The 13,756-nt window shown below is 46.4% G+C and overlaps 1 protein-coding gene across 1 annotated transcript in view; it reads left to right on the top strand.

Moving 5' to 3' along the window:
- LOC137348917 (uncharacterized) overlaps window positions 1–13,756 on the top strand; it is a 216,509-nt gene that overhangs the window by 161,925 nt on the left and 40,828 nt on the right. The window lies entirely within an intron of this gene.

Genomic DNA, 13,756 nt, shown 5'->3' with positions numbered 1-13,756 from the left:
ATCTCTCCCCCCTTGTTGGGCAGGAAACATACTGATCAAGAAACATTTCCTGAACACAAATTGGACATTTCTTCCTTTCTCTGGCCTTAGACAATCACTGTCCGATTTATTACTGCTATTATCACTACTCCATCGTTAATGCACCACCGTCACCTTCCCACTATCTCGTGGTCGATAAATACATCAAGAAGCGAAATGGATCCTCGAATATTTCTTAACTCCTACTAAATTAATTCTGTCTCTGAACTCTCAAAGACAGTGTCTCTTTCTGGCACTGTAATATTTTCTTTCATCAAAACTGTTACCCACCCTCACTTTGTCCATCCCTATCTTTCCTGAATACGATGTACCCAAGAATATTAAGCCTTCCATCCTTCACTCCATCATATTCCTACGTTTCTATTTGCACATGCAGCTTCTTAACTTTGTTAACAGCATTTCGTGGTTTTACACACGTGCACTCCAAAACTAACGTAGACACCATTGCATTTTCTATTCTCCTACATAATTATCATAACTAAATCTAAGTGCCTTTCTCAGTCCTCTGTGCACTTCTTTTCTACTTCTGAAAACTATATCTAGCTGCCCAATACCCTGCACCCTTTCATTGTGCTCTGCCTCACTGCGTCTGTCCCAGGCCCCCTGCAGTGCTAGTATGACACTGACACATGATGCACAGCACGAGGAGAGCGGGTAAAAACCTGAACCCATAAACCAGGGCAAACTAGGCACAGGCAAGGTGCACGGGGAGCACGGGGAGAGAGCACAAAAATTTGAACCTAGACAAGAGTCATAGAGGGGATGGGAAAAGAGTGCAAAAAAACCCCTAAAGATTAGGAGTGGGAGGAGGTTGCTGAGAAATGCCAGTGCAGGCAAGTACACAATGATAGAGTGCGCCAGGAAAGAGTATTACGTTAATTAATTCTCTGTATGTAAGTGTCTTTTTAAAGATCCTGATGTATTTGCCATCCCGTGTTGACCTTTATAAGGTATTGCAGTTCCTTCTGCTTGAACTGCTGCAGTCTGCGTGGTGAACGTACGCCCACAGTACTGTTAAATCGGGAACTATTGGAATTGGAAACAGTGACGATGACGTCAGAAACATGTGCCGCCCCAGAGGAAAAATTTGCAGGTGATATTTTTCCCATGCGCCTGTTGTCCTTGTTCTTCTCGGTTGCAGGAGTATTAGATTTCGAAGGAGCTGTTGAGGATGCAGAGCATACAGTGAATGGTAAACGTCATCGCCATAGTGCGCTCCAGCTGCAGAGAATGGATGGGGTCTTGATCAGGCGGACTGCTTTTTCCCTGATGGTGTCGAATTTCCTGGATATTGTTAGAGCTGAACAACTGCAAACAAGCAGAAAGTATTGTATCATACTCCTGACCTGTGCTTTGTAGTTGGTGGCGAGGCTTTGGGGACGTCAGAATGTGAGATACATGCAAAAGAATGCCTTGCATCTGATATACTGCAATAGACATATCAGTCATGTAGCTGGTCCCGCTACAATTCTGGTCAATGATGACCTCATGTATGTTGATGGTAAAAGGCTTAGCAATGGAAATGTCGTTGAATGTCAAAGGGCGATGTTTAGGCCCTCTCTTGTGGAGTTATAATTGCTTGCCATTGTATGGCGTGAATGTCATTTCCCACTTATCAGTCCAACGTGAACGTTGTGAAGGTCGCATTGCATGCAGGCGACTACAACATCCCCACTAAGAATGGAGGGAAGACCATCTATGAAGCAACTAACGATAGTTGGGCCTATTACACTGCTCCGAGCTGCTCCTGAAGTGATGTCTTGGGAGGTGAGATGATTGGCTGCCAACAACTACAACCGTCTTCCTTTGTGCTTGGTATAATTACAGCCAGTGGCGAGTTTTCTCCCTGAACCCCACTGACTTCAGCTTTACAAAAACTCTTTTGGCGGCACACAACATCAAATCCTTCCTTAACATCGGGGGTCGGCCCTTTCACTCCACCTCTGCAATTCAACTCCTATGCCCTTGTTCGTAGCAAAGCTGCAATGAAATCTGGAGTTGAATGATTCCAGCAGAACCCAAACTAGCATTGCTGAACAGGTTATAGGTGAGTAAGTGTCACTCGATAGCACTGTCGACAAATCCTTCTGTCACTTTGCCGAAGACTGAGATTTGACTGACGGAGAGTAATTGGCCAGTTTCACTTTCTCCACTTTTTGTGGGTAGTTTTCCAATTTGTTGGGTAAATACCGATCGTGTAGAGTTGCCGTGACAATTTTGCTTGAGGTGCGACTAGTTCCTGAGCATAGGTTTTCCGCATTACAGCCGGAATGTTGTATGGACTCGTAACCTTTGCTGTGTGTTGTATGTCGAGCTGCTCCCTTTACACTGTTCCCATCAAACACTCCCAGGAAAGGTACAGCACGGGGTTAGACACAGAGTAATGCTCCCTCCACACTGTTCCCATCAAACACTCCCAGGAAAGGTACAGCACGGGGTTAGACACAGAGTAATGCTCCCTCCACACTGTCCCTATCAAACACTCCCAGGACAAAAAGAAAAAACACGGGAAAAAAACGCGGTTAGACACAGAGTAAAGCTCCCTCTCCACTGTCCCCATAAGAAAACGGGTCAGAGGCAGAGTAAATCTCCTTCTACACTGTAAAATAAAAAAATAAATTTAAAAAAATTTAAAAAGACATGGTTAGATACAGAGTAAAGCTCCCTCTACACTGTCCCCATCAAACTAGCTGAATCACACTAGCTGAAGACTGCCATCTCTGATGGTGGGAATCGACTCGGCTGATCTGACTAATTATGGCTGCCAGTGATTCAGTCTTGCTGATTGCACTAATGCGCTGGTCTCCGTCAATCATTGCAGCGGGGATATCATTGAACCTCCTTCGCATGTTCCTTAGCTCTGTTTATTGTAGCTGCTTTCGCTGTTTATCATGCATTTAGTCTTGAGTTGCAACGGGAGTGGAGCGGAGCGGACAGGCGCGGACCTGTGGGGAAAATGCCGGGAGCAGAGCCAAGATATCGACCCCGAGGATCGAGGCCCAGTCTCTTACCTTCCGCGAGAGGAGCAGAGCTCTTCCAACATCGCCGGAGTTTTGAAAAAAAAGCAAACAGTGACGTCAGAGGAGAGCTGCAAGGTGATTGCAGTTAGTAGCAGCTGTTAGTATATCTGAAACAAAAGGGGAAAGTTGTTTTTTTTGTTGGAAAAAAGATTCTCTGGTCATAAGGTGAGTACTACTAAAATGTTTTTTAAGGACTTTAGATTGAAGTGGGTAGAACAAGGCCCCTAGTATAATTAGTAATTTTTAATTAAGGGAGTAACTAATTAACCTAAGGGTAAGTCATGACAAGAGAGCTCAGCCTTGTGATATGCTCCTCCTGCACGATGTGGGAAATCAGGGATCACTGATGACCATGTGCGCAGGAAGTGTATCCAGCTGCAGCTACTGGCTACCCGCATTACGGAGCTGGAACTGAGGGTGGATTCACTGTGGAGCTTCTGCTATGTTGAGGACGTCGTGGATAGCATGTTTACTAAGTGGTCACACCGCAGGTAATGGCTGCACAGGCAGAAAAGAGATGGGTGACCACCAGAAGGAGTAGTAGGCACAGGCACGTAGTCCCTGTGGCCATCCCCCTCTAAAACAGATATACTGCTTTGGATACAGTTGGGTGGCGGGGGCGGGGGGGCGGCGTGGGGGGGGGGGGGGTGGGGTTTGGTTGACCTGCCAGGGGAAAGCAACAACAGCCAGGTTCGTGGCACCATGGAGGGCTGTGCTGCACAGCAGGGGAGGAAAAGAGTTGGAAGAGCTATAGTGATAGGGGATTCTATCGTAAGGGGTACAGATAGGCGTTTCTGTGGCCACAAACAAGACTCCAGGATGGTATGTTGCCTCGCTGGTGCTAGGATCAAGGATCTCTCGGATGTCTGCAGGACATTCTGAAAGGGAAGGGTGAGCAGCCAGAGGTCGTGGTTCATATTGGTACTAACGACATAGGCAGGAAAAGAGACGAGGTCTTGCAAAATGAATAGAGGGAGTTAGGCAGAAGGTTAAAAAGAAGGACCTTGACGGTTGTAATCTCAGGATTACTCCCTGTGCCACGTGCTAGTGAGGGTAGGAATAGGAGGATTAGGTAAACGAATGCATGGCTAAAGAGCTGGTGTAGGCGGGAGGGCTTCAGCTACTTGGATCATCTATTCTGGTGCGGAGGTGATCTGTACAAGAGGGACGGGTTGCATCTAAACTGGAGGGGGACGAATATCCTTGCGGGGAGGTTTGCTAGTACTACTCGGGAGGGTTTAAACTAGTCTTTCAGGGGGGGGGGGGTAGGACCCAAAGTAATGGTCTCTCAGATGAGATAGTTGAGGCAAATGTAGAAGTTAAAGCAAGCAAGTCCAGTAGGCAGGCCGGGCAGGGGCAGGACAGGGAACATGGACGGTGTGGTAGGTTAAACTGCATTTACTTTAATGCAAGAAGCCTTACAGGTAAGGCAGATAAACTCAGAGCATGGATCGGTGCATAGAATTGTGATATTATAGCTATTACGGAAACGTGGTTGAGAGATGGGCAGGACTGGCAGCTCAATGTTCTGGGGTACCGATCCTTCTGATGTGACAGAGCTGGAGGTAAGAGAGGAGGGGGAGTTGCACTATTGATTAGGGAGGACATCACGGCAGTACTTAGAGAGGATATCGCGGGGAGAATGTTCAGCGAGGCCATATGGGTAGATCTTAGAAATAAGAAAGGGGTAATCACTTTGATGGGATTATACTATAGTCCCCCCCAGTAGTCAGAGGGAAATGGAGGAGCATATATGTAGGGAAATCACCGATAGCTGTAGGAATTATAGGGTTGTAATAGTAGGTGATTTTAACTTCCCTAATATTGACTGGGACTGCCTTAGTGCTAAGGGATCAGATGGGGAAGAACTTGTTAAGTGTGTCCAGGATAGTATTCTGAAGCAGTATGTGGAAGGCTCGACTAGAGAAGGGGCTACACTCGACCTCCTCTTAGGAGGCGGCACAGGGACGCAGTGGTTAGCACTGCAGCCTCACAGCTCCAGGGACCCGGGTTCGATTCTGGGTACTGCCTGTGCGGAGTTTGCAAGTTCTCCCTGTGTCTGCTTGGGTTTCCTCCGGGTGCTCCGGTTTCCTCCCACATGCCAAAGACTTGCAGGTTGATAGGTTAATTGGGCATTATAAATTGCCCCTAGTATAGGTAGGTGGTAGGGAAATATATAGGGACCGGTGGGGATGTTATTGGAATATGGGATTCGTGTAGGATTAGTATAAATGGGTGGTTCATGGTCGGCACAGACTCGGTGGGCCGAAGGGCCTGTTTCACTTCTGTATCTCTAAACTAAACTAAACTAAATGAGGATGGGCAGTTGGTTGATGAGTCAGTGGGGGAGCACTTTGGGACCAGTGACCATAACTCTATTAGCTTCAAGATAGTTATGGAAAAGGATAGGACTAATCATCAGGTTGAAGTCCTAAATTGGGGGAAGGCTAATTTCTATGACATCAGACAGGAATTCTCAAAAGTTGAATGGCAGAGGTAAAGGGACGTCTGGCAAGTGGGAGGCTTTCAAAAGTGAGATAGGAAGAGTTCAGGGCCGGAAAGTTCCTCTTAGATGGAAGGGCAAGGCTGGCAAGTTTAGGGAACCTTGGTTGACGAGGGATAGTGAGGATCTGGTCAGGACAAAGAAGGAGGTATATGTCAGGTATAGGCAGCTGGGATCGAGTGAGTCCCTCGAGGAGTATAGGGGATGTAGGACTACACTTGAAAAGGAAATTAGGTGGGTGAAAAGGGGCCATGAGATTTCCATGGCAGATAAGATAAAGGAGGATCCTAAAAGATTCTCTAAGCATATTAAGAGTAAAAGGGTAGCTAGGGAAAGAGTAGGTCCCCTTAAGGATCAATGTGGCAATTTATGTGTGGAGCCACGGGAAATTGACCAGGTCTTAAATGAATTTTTCTCGTCCGTATTTACCATGGAGAAGGTCATGGAAGCTCGTGAGTTCAAAGGAGGGAGCACCAATATCCTGGAGCATATCAACATTGCAAAGGAGGAGGTGTTGGAGGTTTTGAAGCGCATTAAGCTGGGTAAATCCGCAGGGCCTGAGCAGGTGTATCCTCAGATGCTATGGAAAGCAAGGGAGGCGATTGCTGGGGCCCTGACAGAGATTCTTGCATCATCATTAGCCACAGGTGAGGTACCGGAAGACTGGAGGATAGCTAATGTTATGCCTTTATTTAAGAAGGGCAGCAGGGAGAAGCCAGGGAACCAGAGGCCGGTGCACCTTACATCAGTGGTGGGAAAGTCATTGGAAGGGATTCTGAGAGACAGGATTTATAGGCATCTGGAAAGGCATGGTCTGATTAGATATAGTTAGCATGGCTTTGTGCGTGTGAAATCATGTCTTACGAATTTGATTGAGTTTTCCGAGGAAGTGACCAAGAGGATTGACGAGGGCAGGGAGATGGACGTTGTCTACATGGACTTTAGCAAGGCCTTTGACAAGGTCCCGCATGGTAGGCTGGTCCAGAAGGTTCGAATACATGGGGTCCAGGGTGAGCTAGCAAATTGGATACAAAGTTAGCTTGGTGATAGGAGGCAGAGGGTGGTATTGGAGGACTGCTTTTCAGATTGGAGGCAGGTGACCAGTGGTTTGCTGCAGGGATCGGTGCTGGGCACTCTGTTGTTTGTCATATATATTAGTGACTTGGATGTGAATGTAGAGGGCACGATTAGTAAGTTTGCAGATGACACCAAAATTGGTGGCATAGTGGACAGTGAAGAAGGTTGTCTAAGGTTACGACAGGATATAGATCAACTGGGAAAGTGGGCAAGGGAGTGGCAATGGAATTGAACGCAGACAAGTGTGAAGTGATGCATTTTGGGAAGTTAAACCGGGGCAGGACATAGACAGTGAATGGCAGGGCCCTGGGGAGTGTTCTTGAGCAGCGAGACCTTGTGGTGCAGGTACATAGTTCCCTGAAAGTGGCAACACAGGTAGACAGGGTGGTGAAGAAGGCGTATGGCATGCTTGTCTTCATCGGCTGAGGCATTGAGTACAAGAGTTGCGACGTCATGTTACAGTTGTACATAACGTTGGTTAGGCCGTATTTGGAATACTGTGTGCAGTTCTAGTCACCGCACTACAGGACAGATGTGATTAAGCTAGAGAGGGTGCAGAAAAGATTCACAAAGATGTTGCCTGGTTTGGAGGGCTTGAGTAAGAAAGAGAGATTGGATACGCTTGGTCTGTTTCTCCTGGAGCGAAGGAGGCTGAGAGGGGACATGATAGAGGTATATAAAATTATGAGAGGCATAGATAGGGTAGATAGCCAGAGTCTGTTTCACATGGTAGGGGTGACTAAAAGTAGAGGGCACAGATTTAAGTTGAGAGGGAGAAGGTTTAAAGGGGATCAAAGGGGTAAATTTTTCACACAAAGTATAGTGGTTATCTGGAATGAGCTGGTAGAGGCAGGAACAGTAGCGACATTTAAGGGACATCTGGACAGGTACATGAATGAGCAAGGCATAGAGGTATATGGAATTAATGCAGGCAGGTGGTATTAGTTTTGATAGGCATTATGGTCGGCATGGACGCGGTGGGCCGAAGGGCCTGTTTCTATGCTGCACGACTCTATGACTCTATGACTCTATGGTTGTTCAGTTCACCAGCTAGGCCTGATGCTGCTTCAGAGATTCTTTCTGCATTCATTGAACCATATTTGGTCCCATGGATTGATGATAATAATTGAGTGAGGTTAGAACAGGACATTCCTAGTTGTGGTGTAGTATGATCCCGCTAATGCTGATGTCCCACAGTGGCTTAGAGAGACCCTATTGTTTTGTCAATGGACATTGAAAAATTCTTAGTGCAAAACACCATCTACATCCCAATTGCCTGGTTATGGATGTGACATGGTGATCTTTCAGGACTGAACATTGTTGACAAGCTCGACTTGTTCACTTCGGTGAGCAGACAATCCCAGAATTCAAAACCCCTTCATTTGGTGAAAAGAAGTAGAATGAAAGAAACTGTAGTTGTGACTGTGTTTGCTGACACTATTTTTGGGTACCCTAGCGTTGCCAGCCTCAGTAGGACTGGATTAAAGCTCAATGTGGAGTTTCAGGAGCATATGGTGGAATTTGTAACAGTAATAGGAGGACAGATTTTCCAATGGTGACGTTTGTTCTTGTGCTCTTGACATTGAACATAGGAAATAGGAGCAGAGGTAGGTCATTTTGCACCTCGAGCCGGCTCTAACATTCAACAAGTTCGTGGCAAATATTCTACCTCAACGCCATTTTTCCACAATACACCCATATCTCTTGATATCTTTAATATCTAGAAATCTATCGATCTCTGTCTTGAGTATACTCAATTACTGAGCCTCCACAGCCCTCTGGGGTAGATAATGCCAAAGATTCACCACCCTCTGGGTGAAGAAATTCTTCCTCATCTCAGTCCTAAATGGCATACCTCTTATTCTGAGACTGTCCACTGGTTCCAGATCCACCAGCCAGTCGAAACTTCCTTCTTGCACCTACCTCGTCGAGTGCTGTAAGAATTTTGTATGCTTCATTGAGATCACCTCTCATTCTTCTAAACTCCAGTGAATATAGGCCCAGTCTCCTCACTTTCTCCTCTCGGACAATCCTGCCATCCCAAGGATCAGTTTGGTGAACGTCCATTGCACTCCCTCAACGGCAAGTGTACCCTTCCTTTGATAAGGTGATCAAAACTGTACACAATACTCTAGGTGCGGTTTCATCAAGGCTCTATATATTTGCAGAAAGACTTCTTTACTTCAGTGCACAAATCCTCTTGCAATAAAGGCCAACATACCACTTGTTTTCTTAATTTCTTGTTGCACCTGCATGTTAGCTTTCAGTGACTTATGAACAAAGACCCAAAGATCCTTTTGAACATGAACATTTCCCAAACTCTTTATATTTAAGAAATGCCCTGCGTTTGTGCCTTTTTCTTACTGCAGTGGATAACTTCACATTTTTCCACATTATATGCCATCTGCCATGATCTTTCCCACTCTCTTAGCCCGTTTAAATCCTCTTGAAGCCTCTTTGCATCCTTCTCACAACTCATATTGCCACCTAGTTCTTTGTCATCAGCAAACTTAAAAATATTGCATTTGATCCCCACATCCAAATCAGTTTTATAGACTGTGAATAGCTGGCACACAAGCACTGATCCTTGTGGCACCAAATTAGTCACAGCCAGCCAACCAGAGAATGACCTGGTTACTCCTACTCTCTGTTTTCTGTGTGTTAACCAATTCTCAATCCATGTCAGTATGCTACCCCCAATCTCATGTGCTCCAATTTTGCTTACTGACCTGTGTGAGACCTTATTGAAACTCTTACCAAACTCCAAATACATCACAGCCACTGGATCTCCCTTATCTATTCTGCTAGTTACGTCCTCAAATAACTCTAACTCTAACATTGGTGTGTTCATTGTTTTTACAAAAGGCTTAGCACGCTCATTGTAAATAGTTTAATGACTCGGGAAAACTTAAAGCACCAAGGAATGTATTTCATTTTTCGCGTTCCTTTGCGACCTTTATTGATCAGAATATCTAGCAGATCATTTTACACCACCACACTTTTTGGTATCCCGAGGTTTAACACGGAGGGAGGTGGGAAATAGCTGCTTTGTGCCAAAGAGAGAGGGTAAAGATTGAGTAGAATAGGTCTATACGCGTTGGGGTTTCAAAGAATAAGGGGTAATCTCAATAAAAGGGGAAAAAATCTTATCGGGCTTAACAGGGTAGGCATTGAGAGGCTGTTTCCCTGACTGGAGAGTGTTGAACTAAGGGTCATAGTTTCAGGACATTTAAGACTGAGATGAGGAGAAATATCTGCACATGGAGATTTGTGAATCTTGGGAATTCTCCATTCCAGAGGGCTGTGGATATTCAGTCATTGAGTACATTAAAGATTGTAAGCGATAGACGTTTGAGCACAATGGGAATCAAAAGTCTGGGGCCTGGCTAAATTGCGTCTTTGGTATAGAGGTTCAGTCATGATTTTATTGAATTGCGAAGCACGGTGAGGAACTGAATGGCCTCTCCCTGCTCCTAATTCTTTTGTTAAGAGTCATTTGGTAGTACAGTACTTGAGTATTGCTGAAAGTGGAGACATTTTGTTCAAGCTTTTCGCCTTGCATTCATCAGGACAGATCACAAAAATACCAATGTAAGAGAAACAACACAAGTATACAGTATAAGAAAAGAGTGCTGATTAGTTGGCAAGTAAACTCTGCTTAGTACAGGCATTGCCATAGATAATGCACCACTTTATGATGACTGACAGTTAACTGCCAAGCCGTGTTTGGAATTTAATCGAGGCAGCTTGACTCCAATCGGTCAAAGCATTGCCTTGAGGAATGAACAAGCAAATAGCAATCAGTTATTTTGTTTAGCTGAAACAGGCACAATGTGAACATGTTCTTTCTGTCTGAAATGAGCAGGGCCCTGTGTTTTAAAATATGTTATTCCAGTACGTGCAAATGCGCCACAATGGGAACCTGACTGACAATCTTAAGTTGGTTGTGAGCGTAATTCTTAGCACACTGAGGAATATTTTGCAAATGTTGTCAAATCGCGGAATCGCATCTAGGGTAGGCGGTGGCGTAGTGGTATTATCACTGGACCAGAGACCCAGGGTATTCCTCTCGGGACATGGGTTCGAATCCCACCAGAGCAGAAGGTGGAATCTGAATTTAATTAATAAATCTGGAATTAAAACTAGTCTAATGATGGCCATGAAACCATTGTCGATCGTTGTAAAAACCCATCTGGTTCACTAATGTCCTCTGGGGAAGGAAATCAGCTGTCCTTACCTGGTCTGGACTACATGTGACCCTACATGTGACTCCAGACCCACAGCAATGTGGTTAACTCTTACATGCCCTCTGAAATGGCCTAGCAAGCCACTCAGTTGTATCTAATGGCTACAAAGTCCATAAAAAAGAATGAAACCGGCAGACCACCCGACATCGACCTAGGCACCGGAAACGACAATGGCAAACCCAGCCCTGTCGACCCTGCAAAGTCCTCCTTACTAACATCTGGGGGCTTGTGCCAAAGTTGGGAGAGCTGTCCCACAGACTAGTCAAGCAACAGCCTGACATAGTCATACTCACGGAATCATACCGTACAGACAATGTCCCAGACACTGCCATCACCATCCCCGGGTATGTCCTGTCCCACCGGCAGGACAGACACAGCAGAGGTGGTGGCACAGTGGTATACAGTAGGGAGGGAGTTGCCCTGGGAGTCCTCAACATCGACTCTGGACCCCATGAAGTCTCATGGCATCAGGTCAAACATGGGCAAGGTAACCTCCTACTGATTACCACCTACCGCCCTCCCTCAGCTGATGACTCAGTTCTCCTCTATGTTCAACACCACTTGGAGGAAGCACTGAGGGTGGCAAGGGCACAAAATGTACTCTGGGTGGGGGACTTCAATGTCCATCACCAAGAGTGGCTCGATAGCACCACTGCTGACCGAACTGGCCGATTCCTAAAGGACATGGCTGCTAGACTGGGTCTGCGGCAGGTGCTGGGGGAACCAACACGAGGGAAGAACATACTCGACCTCGTCCTCACCAATCTGCCTGCTGCAGATGCATCTGTCCATGACAGTATTGGTAGGAGTGACCACCACACAATCCTTGTGGAGACCAAGTCCCGCCTTCACATTGAGGATACCATCCATCGTGTTGTGTGGCACTGAATGGGATAGATTTCGAACAGATCTAGCAATGCAAAACTGGGCATCCATGAGGCTCTGTGGGCCATCAGCAGCAGCAGAATTGTACTCAACCACAATCTGTAACCTCATGGCCCGGCATATCCCCCACTCTACCATTACCATCAAGCCAGGAGACCAACCCTGGTTCAATGAAGAGTGCAGGAGGGCATGCAAGGAGCAGCACCAGGTATACCTCAAAATGAGGTGTCAACCTGGTGAAGCTACAATCCAGGACTACTTGCATGCCAAACTGCGTAAGCAGCATGCAATAGATAGAGCTAAGCGATCCCACAACCAACGGATAAGATATAAGCTCTGCAGTCCTGCCACATCCAGCCGAGAATGGTGGTGGACAATTAAACAACTAACTGTAGGAGGTGGCTCCACAAATATCCCTATCCTCAATGATGGGGGAGCCCAGCACATCAGTGCAAAAGATAAGACTGAAGCATTTGCAACAATCTTGAGCCAGAAGTGCCGAGTTGATGATCCATCTCGGCCTCCTCCTGAAGTCCCCAGCATCACAGATGCCAGACTTCAGCCAAATCGATTCACTCCACGTGATATCAAGAAACGACTGAAGGCACTGGATATGAAAAAGCTATGGGCTCTGACAATATTCCGGCAATAGTTCTGAAGACCTGTGCTCCAGAACTTGCCGCGCTCCTAACCAAGCTGTTCCAGTACAGCTACAACACTGGCATCTACCCTGCAATGTGGAAAATTGCCCAGGTATGTCCTGTACACAAAAATCAGGACAAATCCAACCCGGCCAACTACCGCCCCATTAGCCTACTCTCAATTATCAGTAAAGTGATGGAAGGTGTCATCAACAGTGCCATCAAGCGGCACTTGCTTAGCAACAACCTGCTCAGTAACGCTCAGTTTGGGTTCTGCCAGGGCCACTCAGCTCCTGACATCATTACAGCCTTGGTTCAAACATGGATAAAAGAGCTGAACTCAAGAGGTTAGGTGAAAGTGACTGCCCTTGACATCAAGGCAGCATTTGATCGAGTATGGCATCAAGGAGCCCTCACAAAACTGAGATCAATGGGAATCAGGGGGAAAACCCTCTGCTGGCTGGAGTCATACCCAGCACAAAGGAAGATGGTTGTATTTGTTGGAGGTCAATCATCTGAGCTCCAGGACATCACTGTAGGAGTTCCTCAGGGTAGTGTCCTAGGCCCAACCATCTTCAGCTGCTTCATCAATGACCTTCCTTCAATCATAAGGTCAGAAATGGGGATGTTCGCTGATGATTGCACAATGTTCAGCACCATTCGTGACTCCTCAGATACTGAAGCAGTCAGTGTAGAAATGCAGAAAGACCTGGACAATATCCAGGCTGATAAGTGGCAAGTAAAATTCGCACCACACAAGAGCCAGGCAATGACCATCTCCAACAAGAGAGAATCTAACCATCTCCCCTTGACATTCAACGGCATTACCATCGCTGAATCCCCCACTATCAACATCCTAGGGGCTACCATTGACCAGAAACTGAACTGGAGTAGCCATATAAATACCGTGGCTGCAAGATCAGGTCAGAGGCTCGGAATCCTGCGGCGAGTAACTCACCTCCTGACTCCCGAAAGCCTGTCCACCATCTGCAAGGCACAAGTCAAGAGTGTGATGGAATACTCTGCACTTGCCTGGATGGGCGCAACTCCAACAACACTCAAGAAGCTCGACACCATCCAGGATAAAGCAACCCGCTTGATTGGCATCCCATCGACAAACATTCACTCCCTCCACCACCGACTAACAGTGGCAGCAATGTGTAACATCTACAAGATGCACTGCAGCAATGCACCAAGACTCCTTAGACAGCACCTTCCAAAACTGCAACCTCTACCAACTAGAAGAACAAGGGCAGCAAATACATGGGAACACCACCACCTGCAAGTTCCCCTCCAAGTTACACACCATCCTGACTTGGAACTATATCGCCGTTCCTTCACTGT

The sequence above is a fragment of the Heterodontus francisci genome, chromosome 34 (assembly GCF_036365525.1).
Source record: "Heterodontus francisci isolate sHetFra1 chromosome 34, sHetFra1.hap1, whole genome shotgun sequence".
Taxonomy (NCBI): domain Eukaryota; kingdom Metazoa; phylum Chordata; class Chondrichthyes; order Heterodontiformes; family Heterodontidae; genus Heterodontus; species Heterodontus francisci.
This window is presented reverse-complemented; position numbering and strand designations above follow the sequence as displayed.